Source organism: Phalaenopsis equestris, unplaced genomic scaffold, assembly GCF_001263595.1.
Source record: "Phalaenopsis equestris unplaced genomic scaffold, ASM126359v1 Scaffold000090, whole genome shotgun sequence".
Classification (NCBI taxonomy): domain Eukaryota; kingdom Viridiplantae; phylum Streptophyta; class Magnoliopsida; order Asparagales; family Orchidaceae; genus Phalaenopsis; species Phalaenopsis equestris.
The window spans coordinates 16,190-28,384 of record NW_018164532.1 but is presented as its reverse complement, the minus strand read 5'-3'; positions in this window follow the sequence as shown (position 1 = coordinate 28,384).

Below are 12,195 nucleotides of genomic sequence, written 5' to 3'. Positions count from 1 at the left end.
TTTGTCATTTATTTAGCTTTGTAGATTAGTTTATAAATTTAATTTTTATTTCTTGGTATTACAAATATGTAAATTTATTTTTAAGAAGATCATTTATGATTGTTATGCAAAAATTAAATAATTATATTTGAATAATTTTTAGTGAGGTCTGAATTTTAAAATTATTATTAGTTTTTAATTATATATAATAAAGTAATGAATTGAAAAAAAATTTATTATTTTTAATATGATTTCTAAATTTGAACATTCAAATGAGTCACTAGATGACTTTGAGATCAGCGTCAACACATTCAAATGAGTCACTAGATGAATTCAAATTGAGGACACATGATCTTCTGGCAAGCTGCCACTAGCCATCCCTCCTCGTTCTCTTCCCATATGGACCATCAGATCTCTTTAAGATCGGAGTCGACACATTTTTTATACATAATATGAAAACTTCGGTGCATGATAGGTAAATATAATAGAATTATTTTGTATGATGGAAATGCCCCTTATAAGTGAACTCATCTTGAAATAAATTAAATGAATGTAAACATCATTTCAATCAATTATCTCCAACATAGATGGCACAAATACTTGTTGTTATTTAACTATTAATCGGCAACCACCCACTACTTATCATAACAAATAATATAGAAGTAACCCTGTGAAGGTTCATAATGTAATTTTAAATTTTTATTATGATGTGCTGTGACATTAACAAAAAGTATCCTTCTTGACAAATGTGCCAAAGTTGAGTTTAATATATTTAGCCTTTGAAAATCAAAAGGCAACAACAAAAACCACAAATGAGGAAAGGTGAAGGCATCAATAATGACTTTCACCCTAAGGAGGTAACATATAAATCAGCACAAAGTTAAACCAAAGGGATACTAACATGGCTTTAGCTTTCACCCTATGGAGTGTAATGTAAATAATTTCAATTTACATAGTCATATACTTGTTTTTGAGAATTTGTTTAGCATTTTAAACTTATTAATTTATTATTATTATTATTATTATTATTATTATCTTCAATGTATCAACTTAATCCTTTAACTCATATGCTTACAAACTTAAGGAAATCTTTTAAAATATTAAATATTGGAATTTTTATGTATTAAAACATTATTTTAATCATTTTATTTTAAAGGGGAGATGAAGGCATAGTTATGATAATTAATACATAACATAGCCATATGCTTAGCTTTATGGATAAGTGGTACCTTAATTATTCTTATTTAAGATTTTATAGAATTAAGTTTTTATATTAATGCAACCATGTTATCTAGTGAATAAAAATCCATTATGGGTCATTTTTCCAAATATTTGTTTGAGCTCCTCTATCCCTTGATTAATTTGGATCATGTATCTTAAATTTTCTATGAATCATAATATGATTGTAGGTTATTCTTTGAAATCTCCTTAAAAGTTTTAAACATAAACAATAGTATTTATATTAAATTTTATAGAAATACTTACAATCAATAATATTTTATACCATAAACCTTATAAATAAATACATCACATACGTAGTGAATATTTTCTTATGTTATTATATGGTGCTTCAAATTTAACTCTAATATCAAATGTCAGTTTGTTGTTTGTTGTTATTGCAAAAAATTGGGGTGAAAAGGTATTTAACTTGCTCATTCGCATGATACAAGGAAAGAGTAAAGTTTTGTAGTGCAAGCCTTGGATGTAATTAGAGTTTCATGGACAACGATGATTGATAAGTATGATGTAGTAGTTAATGAAACATGTTAAAGGGAAAATAACTGAGGGAGGTTAGCTTGATCAATACCTTAATAGAGTAAATGACAGAACAACAAAGAAGAAGAGCATCAAATATGAATGATTGTAAGACATTACATGTGAATCATTGGTAGGTGCCTAACATTGAAAAATGGGTAAAATTAAAATTAAAATAAAGGTGGATATTTAGTTTGGCCATCCTATTGATGTAAAGGAAGATTGTTGATTGAAAGATGGGTATCAAATGCCAGCAACTAACAAACATTAAACATCGATCGTTCTATAGTAAGCTTCAAACAACGGTCAACTTAGAATATCATAACTTGGATGATAATGTGCAATTAGCTTGATTTTTATTGCATTATGATAAAGGATAAAACGATAAAAAAAAAGCATGGATGTTTTACATCAATGTCTTAAGAACATAATACATCAATTATTTGTAGGCATTAAGTAATGTTTAATGAAAGTAACAAAAGTTGAATGATGATGGCAACAGATTGGTTGTCAATATTGACAAGATTGAAAATTATGAGAGTAGAAAGGCTAGTTACAAACATTAATGAGTGATGGGTGTTATTTTTCAATTATTGATACATGCTAGACAATGGTCAATAGTCAACCATAAGTTAACCTTTGGTGAACATCAATTTGCTCGTTATAGTTTGAGAGTAGATTGGGCGATAGAAAAGATTGGCACGTACTTATGTGGTTGATGGACATCAATCATTGGTTATGGACATGAATCAACAATCATTGGTAAATAACAACCTATAATGAATATTGAAAGTTAGGAAAACACAAGTGATCAACTTGATAATTTATTTGGTATGATGGAAGGCTACAAGACCAAAAAAACCAATCATTACATATGTTGATAGTTGATAGCTATAAAATTGTTATCAGTTGACGATTGACATATGATGTTGCGGGAAAAGTTATAGAGTTCTATACAAATCTTAGATTTCTCTCAATACTAAAATCCTCCAATATTCATATGAAAATATGGTATATTTGTAAATTTTCAGAGAATTATTTGGTCATTTCTTAGAAAATATGAATGCTCAGTTAGACAACACTAATAGATCTCTCTTGACCATTTTTAGTTTTTTTTTTTTATATTACAGTAGCTTAATGAACACAAAGTTGAGTGATCTTGAACACATTGGATTCATCTAACTAAAATGCCTATTTTGATCATAAGCACAAATTTTTAATGAGGACTTGGCCACTCGCATGTCTTCAAGAAAATTTAAATGTTCTTATGAATTAAAACCAATCGAACACAATGCAAAGTGAACACAATGCAAAGCAATCTTGGTAGGATTAGGTTTGTTTTCCCAAATGATACTACCATGATCATAAATTTGATGAAAATTGAGTTTAAATGATTCAAAGATGGTTTTAAATACTTTTGGCCCAAATACTTAATACTTTAAGATTCGAATTTATTTTAAAGTAGCACAATCAAATCAAATTTGCAAACGATATTAAATTTTTAAATAAAAGTTAATATTAAACTTGAAGGAGTCTTTATTGAATTCTCTTCACCACGACTCAAAATAAAATGTATTTTCATATTTCAATAACTTTATTTTCATCGGAGAAAAACACTTCAAAAGAAAATCCTAAAAGTTGGAAAATATATTACATCAGGAGTCCTGCTGCCTTTTTGCGTTAGGACTCCAATCATACTGCATCACATGTATGGTCTGACCTCACTGAATAGAAAAAACTAAATAGTATAATGTATGACGGGGCTGGACCGTAAACGTGACGCATTGTAATTGGAGTCCTGATGTAATATTTTTTCTCAAGTTGTTATATAATTTTGAATAAAGTTATTCGAGATAGAAATTTATAAAACTAAATTGAATCACTCAATAAAGACAACTCTCTCAGTCAGTCAAGCCATAATCATTTGATATAAATAGTGAACCGCACTTTCAATTTCAATACATTCACTAACATCATATTAAATGAAGGAAAATGATAAGAAATTATAAAGTACCATGAAGAAAGATGATCTATGATCAATCCCTCCCATTGAGACTATCAAACCCTAAAAGTTTGCAAATGTGACCGAATTAAATCAATGTACATCTAATGTGACCTTTATAACATGCGAATGCCATGACATCTATTAGGGTTTAACTAGATACTCAAATAAGCCTTTACTTTGGCTTGATTCTAATATCTTTTTATTTAAATTAAAGTAATGATGGAATCAAATGGTCTTAATAGACAACCCTAGCCCACCTTATGGTCCACAATGCTGACTAAACAAAACACATTAAGAAATTGAAGCCTTATTTATAAATCTAACATCAAATTTTACATTTACATGCATTGCACATAAAATATTATTATTATTATTATTATTAACTTTTTAAAAGGAAGATATTAAATACGTCCTTTCATGGAAATTTTATATTAGATGTATAAATATATAAAACTTGTATGAAATGTATGTGATTTTATTATAAAATGTACAAAATGAGAGAAAAAGGCAAAACAGAATTATAGTCTTTTTGCCTCTCTATCATAAGAAAATATTTCGTCCAGACAACACACATCCGGGCAGCCAATCACCGAACATCACATCGTTAGGTGGTGTTTGGCCGTCCGAACATACGAAGATATCCGAATTGACTCACTCTCAATTTTAGGTAAATTTAGTAAGTGGGAGAGAGAAAATTACAGCGTGAGAACGCCGTCGCGGTCCCTTTCGGGACTATTAAACAGTCTCATAATTCACGCTTGGTTTCATAGTTCTGTTTCTATGCGGAGTTATTATCTTTGTGGCGGAAGTAAACCAAACGGAACGCTTTCAATCAGCCCAAAGGAAAGGGGCATATCGGGAAATTTACTATAAATCAGCGGTTTATTTACGATAATGCTTTTTAACTGTTTGTAGAAATGCCGCCTAAATTAACGGCGTCTAGGTCAGCCATTATTATTGTCTTTGGTCCGAAAGGGTGCGGCTTTTCTTTTTCAATTTTGCGGCCGGAAGCATTTCTTTAGGTCTTTTTGCATTGTTTCGTTTTAGATACTATAAATTGAATTATATGAAATAAAGAATGATATTTAATAATGACTGATGATATATCTCCAGCAAATTTTCATCATCCGACATAAATTTAGAGGCATGACATAGATTTTGAAGCGGTTTTTTCAAATAAAAAATATTCAAACCAACCGATATGAGAAGAAGAATCCAATGTTACCAAAATTAGTCTAATTTGAGTCAAATCAAACTATGATTAATTCATTAAATTTGCTCATGGTTGTTTTCGGATCATATTTAGAAGGTTAACGAATGTCGAATCTAGCAAGCATATAATCAAATTGAGTGTCTCGGTAAGACAAATCAATGAGTCCAAGATTGCTCAATTCTGACATCGTTCAGGCACTCAAGTGTCCATCAAAGACCGTCTAATAGGATGAAGTCCTCCGGACCGTCCGTTCAAAGAGGTTCATATTCTTACATTCATTGCATCAAGAACTCTATAAATAGAATCTCACTCCTCTCATGAGAGGGAGTCAGAGACTTCAGAGAGAACTTAAAGATTTGAGAATGTGCTGAAGTCTAGCACCACCTGTCACCGTTGATCATCGTCGGTCGCCGTCGACCACGACCGATCGTTGTGACACTAGTTGACCGTCATCGATCATCGCCAACCGTCGTCGATTGTCGTCGACCAATACTGGTCGTCGTTGATAACCATCGACCGCCATCGAGCACTACTATTGTTGCAATCACCACCGACCATCATCGACCGCGGACCACCTCCAATCACCGTCGACCACCACCGACCAGAAGTCATCAGTCGACGTTGTAACTTGGAAAACCTAGCAACCCTTTTCTTTTTGTGGGACAATTGGTCTCTGTAATCATTAACCTATAATAAATTTTTACATATGTGTCGGCCCCCGCGGTTTTTTCTCTTTACGGGTTTTCAACATAAGAACTTCTGGTGTCATTACCGGCTGTTTTCTTTTACTCGAGTGTGTGTTGAATTCTCGCGTAACGCTAAGAAGATAACTCATTTCTCTACTACCGTGAATTTTCTAGCACGCATCAACTGTAAATTTGTTAAATATGACATTATTTTCGTAGTACCTTACAAGAGATATACATTTTAAAAATAATTCTCCTAACAACATGAGAATGGAGTTGTCAAGAAGAATGGAAGAAGATTGATTGTTTTGATTTCATCCAAGTAATTGAATAATACTACATTCATCATATCCTTGAAAGTTTTGTTAAGTATTAACCAAATATAGCTCATGCTCATTGGTGACCTAATCGCCTCAATGGACATAAGCAAGCTTACACAACAGTTGGGCATCATTTGCTTCTCCTTTTACAAATAAGTATTGTAAAATGTGTGGCCCTTTTAAGTGGCACGAAAGCTTCAATATTATAATTGATGAGTATTATTTTTAAATAGTTTAATTGAGTACAAGGCTACAAAGAATTATAATCAATTAAAATTATTAATTAAAAAAAGAATAAATATATATCAAATTTTATTTAAATGAATATTTTAATATAAATAATAAGATTTAAATCTGGCCCCTACACTTAATGTTCTACGACTGCGTGACTAGAGCTATCAAAATGGCTCATTATTTGCAAGTAGCTCGTGTTTGATTCGCTAAGCAAATCAGTCGAACACAAACAAAATTTTTTTATCTCAAAATATAAACAGGTTGAGCACGAACAGTAGTATTTTTTAAGGAGCCAAACATGAATCGAGCCTAGGCTCGCTCAAGCTCGGCTCTTTTACACCGCTAACTATAATCTTTTCCCCTCCATAAAGTTGATGTAGACTACTAAGCTAAACCTTAAAAATTCATTTAGATCTATTGAAATTATTTGTCAAGTAGTTGATGACTTATTAATGAGATTTTATTTTTATGTTATTGTGAGTATTCTAAATTCTTTTTCATTTAAGAAAGTTGAACAACATTCTTGATACGTCACCAACAGATTTATCATCCATCACAAATCTCGAGATGATCTTTTGAGCAAACTTACATTAAAAAAATGACTAACTCGACGAGGCAAGCCCAATGCTACCAAAATCAGACCAATCCGAGCCAAATCAAATTCAGATCAAGCCATTAAACCCCTTTAGGAAGCTTTTCGAGCATAAGAATGTCAAATAAATTTTAAATCTAGCGAACTGATAGTCGATTCGAGCGTCTCAACAAGCTGAATCCAACGAGCCTAAGATCATTCAATTTCAATATCATTAAGGCACTCAAATGTCCATCAAACGTCGTCCAATCAAAGGATGATCTTCGGACCGTTCGATTAAAGTGGTTCATATTCATGCATTAATTGAACTCATAACTCTATAAATAGAGCCCCACCCCTCTCATGAGGGAGGAGGAGAACTTGAATCTTTGATAAGGAACTGAAGTCCAACACCAACACCGCAGACCGTCGCAGATCATCGTCGACCATCATTGACCTCTGTCAATCGCCGTCGACCATCAGCGATCATCGCCAATCTCCGTCGACCACCATCAAACGTCGTCAATCACCGCCAACCACCTACTGGACGTCGCCAATCTCTATCGGTTGTCTCCCGTTCGTAGCAACAAATACATCAGTCCGTCGACGGTGTAACTTCAGAAACCTAGTAACATTTTCTCTCCTATGGGACAAGTGATTTCAACTGTAATCATTTTTCTATATTAGAAACTTCAGTTGTGTTAGACCTCATGGTTTTTCTCTTTCTGGATTTTCCACGTAAAAACTTCTAATATTTTTACTGATTATTTTTTTTTATCTAAGTGTGTGTTGAATTCCCATGTAATACTAAGACGATAGTACATTACTCTACCATCACAAATTTTCTAGCGCGCATCAGCTCAAAATCTGACTGTAAAATGATACACACATCACATATGTTTTTGAAAAAGAATAAAACATTATAACTACATAAAATTATGATTCTTTCTTGCAAATCTTACAGATAAAAAATAGGCATTCCAAATGAACCCTAGACATCATTCTAATAAATTCAACTTCAAGATTTCTTGTAAGAAACTCAAATAAATATTTTATTAACTCAAGATAGTAGTGAAACATTCTAAATATATGAATTTATTTCTATATAATAATGTGAAAGACTAATATTATAATGCTAACTTTATACATCAACTATAGTAAAACTAATACACAAACAAGATGATTTTAAGCATGATATGCCATAAAAATATCCATTCCATCAAGTGCAAATCATGACACAATATTTAAGCAAAAAAATTTTGTAATTAAATTCAATATCATATGAACGATAACTTGGCTAAACTATAGTCACAATGAAGCAAACAATATGATGAGAACCCAACATGATTATAGCACGTTCATGATCATTTGATCAACTAATCGAATAAGCATAAACACATTTATAAATACTCAATAACTAAATTATCTCATGATATACAACTTATAATAATAATAATAATAATGTTTACAGCAAATATAAAAACTTTATATTATATTAAAGTTTTAATTTATTCATGGATTCCTGAATCAAATCAAGCAAAATGGCAAAAACTTTATCAAAATACACATATTCATCATAATATTAGTTATTGATTGAGTATAATTAACTATAAATATTAGTCAATTAGCAAGTGGAATTGTATATTATAATCTTACTTATATTGGATGACTAAACTTGAATTTATCTTAAGCTTATTTAATTAATCCCTCTCAAGGGTTAGATGAAGTTATTATCTAAATATTAAACAAAATCTTGAAAATTGAGGCATCTTTGATTTGAGTAATACCAAAGTCAACTAATATTGACCAATGTATCCATACTATGGTGAAACAAAGAAGATGTCATTTTGTTACATAATAGAATAAAAAGGCCATAATTTTGAATAAGAAGTAGCTTCCATGTTACATCAATGTCCACCTAACTACAATCAAACCCTAGAAATATAAAAAAAATACTTTTGAGGGCATTATGGGCATTTGTTACCACTTACAAATCCATAATTTAATAGAATATTACCAACTTGTAGCCATTTTATATTAACCAGCAATCATGTAGGTATAATTCAATCACAAAATGCTAACTTATTATTCATTTATAATAATAATAACAAATTCTATACTTTAATCTTATGATTTCAAATGTCACTTTCATTCTGTCACTTTCATTCATAATGTATCATTCATAATGTATTTTTTTTTTTTTTTACTTTCCTTGATAAGTTATTTAACAGTATATATACATTTTGCAGTTATTCATGAGATAATGGATAATGATTTAATTTACCACCATGAGGTCTCATATACGAGTATATATGCTAAATAGTTCTCATGATAGAGATGCAGATTCAAGTCTGGATTTTAGATAAACTATTCACATTTTCGTTTACAAAATATAGTATTTAATTAATTTTATGCTCAATTAATGTCTCTCTCTCTCTCTGTGTGTGTGTGTGTGTGTGTGTGTGTGTGTGTGTGTGTAATAATAATAATAAATTAAGCTCACATGTGCTTGCTAGCTTTAACAACTGTTCAAATATCTTTGAAGTTAATATCAATCTATTTCATAAGGTACAATTGATCAAAATATACCTAATTTCACCACTATATGTCTCTCCAAATAATATTTTCAAACAAAAAGAGAAAACCAAACCTTCTCATCTTATATTTACCTACACAAATTCAATGTTTTATATCTTGCCATATGCAAACAAAATTACCTTATAACTTACTTCCATATTTCATTTTATATAATTACCAAAAAAAAAAAAAAAAAAAAAGGAAAGATATATCAAGCCTTTGGTGGCCTCATCAAAGCTTAAATAATGCATCATTGTGAAGGCATCTAGTAAATTATATGTCACATGATTCCTTGCTTGGTATTTTAGGTTGAGCAAAGTGCCCATCCCATGTGATCTCACCTTCTTATGCTTGCCAACTTAAAAGCATCCAAAGCTAACAAAATTACAAATTAAATTTACACACCAAATCTCTTATTTACATACCACACCTCTTACTAACCCCGTGCTTTACATTTTTTAAAATTTATATTCAACATTCTTATGACTTAAATGCACTTAAATATTTTCAAAAAAAAGCCAGTAATTTCTACTCATTTATTTATTCATTTTGTTGTTTGATGACGATTATAATTGTTGCGGCTTGGTCCCATTTTTGTCATTAATTATTAGTTTCAGTCCTCTATCATTGACTCAAAAGAAAAATAAATAAATAAATAAATATTAAATTGATAACTGAACTTTTATTCATAAATATATAATTAATTTAGGTGAATTTACTTACATACCCCCCAAGTTCCATGAATTTACATAAAATGATGTTTAGGGGTTGGCCATGTAAATTTATAGGAATTGAGGGGCATGCATGTAAATATTTCATTAAATTAATGTGTTTGATGTCATTTATGAAGATATTTTATAGAGTGTAGAAAATTAGGTGATATGGCACATGTATGTGTTATTATATGGTGGCTTATCATTAAACACCAAAATTGACAGCTACAATGTGGATGGAAGTTGGGATTATTTTATTAAACAATTATTGTTTGGCTGTCAATCACTCAGAGCTGATTTTTCTTTTTCTCTTTTTTTACATTTCTAACATATTTAATTTTCAGAACTGTCATTTTTTTTTCTATTTATTTTATTGCTGGGGAAATTACATGCAGACCACCCTAAACTTGCTATTTACAAATCAATCCTTTTCTTTCATCCATTTGTTAAATTCTCGCTCAAATAACAAAGTTTATGAGTAAATATATTGGTTCTTTGGTAGGGGGTGTGAACGAGCCAAAGGTTTGGCTCGCTCGTGTTCGGCTTTCTTTGACATCGGTATAGGGGATTGTGAGCATATAAATAAGAAAAATTACATAAAAATATTCTAATTCTAATTCAATTATATTTAAAATTTAAATTATTAGATTAATCTTGAGATAAATACTATATGAATTTCAATAAATATTGAAGGTATTATCTTGGCGTAATAAAATTTTAATATTTTTAAAACCATTTGGAACGAGTTTTAAATTTCTATATTTCGAGCTTTTTAATATTTCGAGCTCAGAAAGTGTGTTTGCGTTCAGCTCGTTTATTTAGCGAGTCGAACACGAGTCGTTCACGAACAAAGAGTCAAATCACGTAATCATAAGATGCTAAGGATTGGGGCAAGATTTTAAACATCATTTGAATCTAATTTGATAATTTTTATTCTATTTTCTTCATTAATACTTTTAATTGATTATAAATCTTTGTAGCATTGTAGTCAATTAATTTTTTAAAAATACTACTCATCAAAGATATATACATATAATTGATTAGTAGTATTTCGAGCCAAAACGAGCCGAACACGAACGAGCAAAACTTTATTCGCGAACAAGCCGAACATGAGCTTCTTAACGAGCCGAACACGAGCTGTTCGCGAACAAGGAGCCTTATTGACAGCCCCATTCATTAGTTCAAAATATCAATATTTAGAGGGGTCTGTATGTAAATGCTGAGTTTTCTAAGCTTGGTTTTGTGAGTAGTTAAATAGTTGAATTATAAATATTTATCAAATAGAAATTACAAAATTACCAAATGATGATGGAAAAACTCATGGCGCAAGTAACGGGCAAATTCTGTAATATAATTGTGAATTAGGAAACCAGTACAGAAATGAGCAATTTGTGCTGCAAATATGGTGTTGATGATTGAGAAATCATTATAAAAATGTACGCTTTCAAAATATTATTTCCTCATCAATCATTTTCAATGTTATTGGAGTCATCATGTGACGAGGCACAATTTGATGATAATTGCAAACCTCTAAGCTCCTAAAATGATGAATTTTCTTCCTTTTTTTTTTTCAAATAATTACTTTTTTGATCAAACAGGTCTAAATTTCATAAATTTATGGTTAAAATGAGAATTATGTTATGATTATTCCAAATATCATAATAACATATTATAAGCGTATTTAGACCTTGCATCGATTGAATTGATCTGAATCATTCTAACAGAGTTTGAAGGGGTGACACTTTCTTGTAATCGCGGATGAGATGATGGTCCGATGGTTGGACATTTCCTCCCGCACTGAAAGATCTCATGCTCTTAGACAATGAGCGGATGCGCATATTATAAAGAATCTCATAACTATGACCATCAACTGGCCGAAAATTTATTGTGTTCTGAAATCATTCATTCTTCGCATTTTTTAACTGGCACAACCACACCTTTTGATTGCTAGGGAAATTATCTCACTGTCTTCAATCATATTCAATCACCAACCAAATTCGTGTTTGTTAGCTTCCCTTCGTTTTAAAAAAACATATTACTTCAATCTCTTTTAATTGTTTACTACTTACGTGTCAACAAATTCCTCTTCTTCCTGGGGAGAGATAAGCCCAAGAATCTCCCAACAACCACTAACTCAAAGCC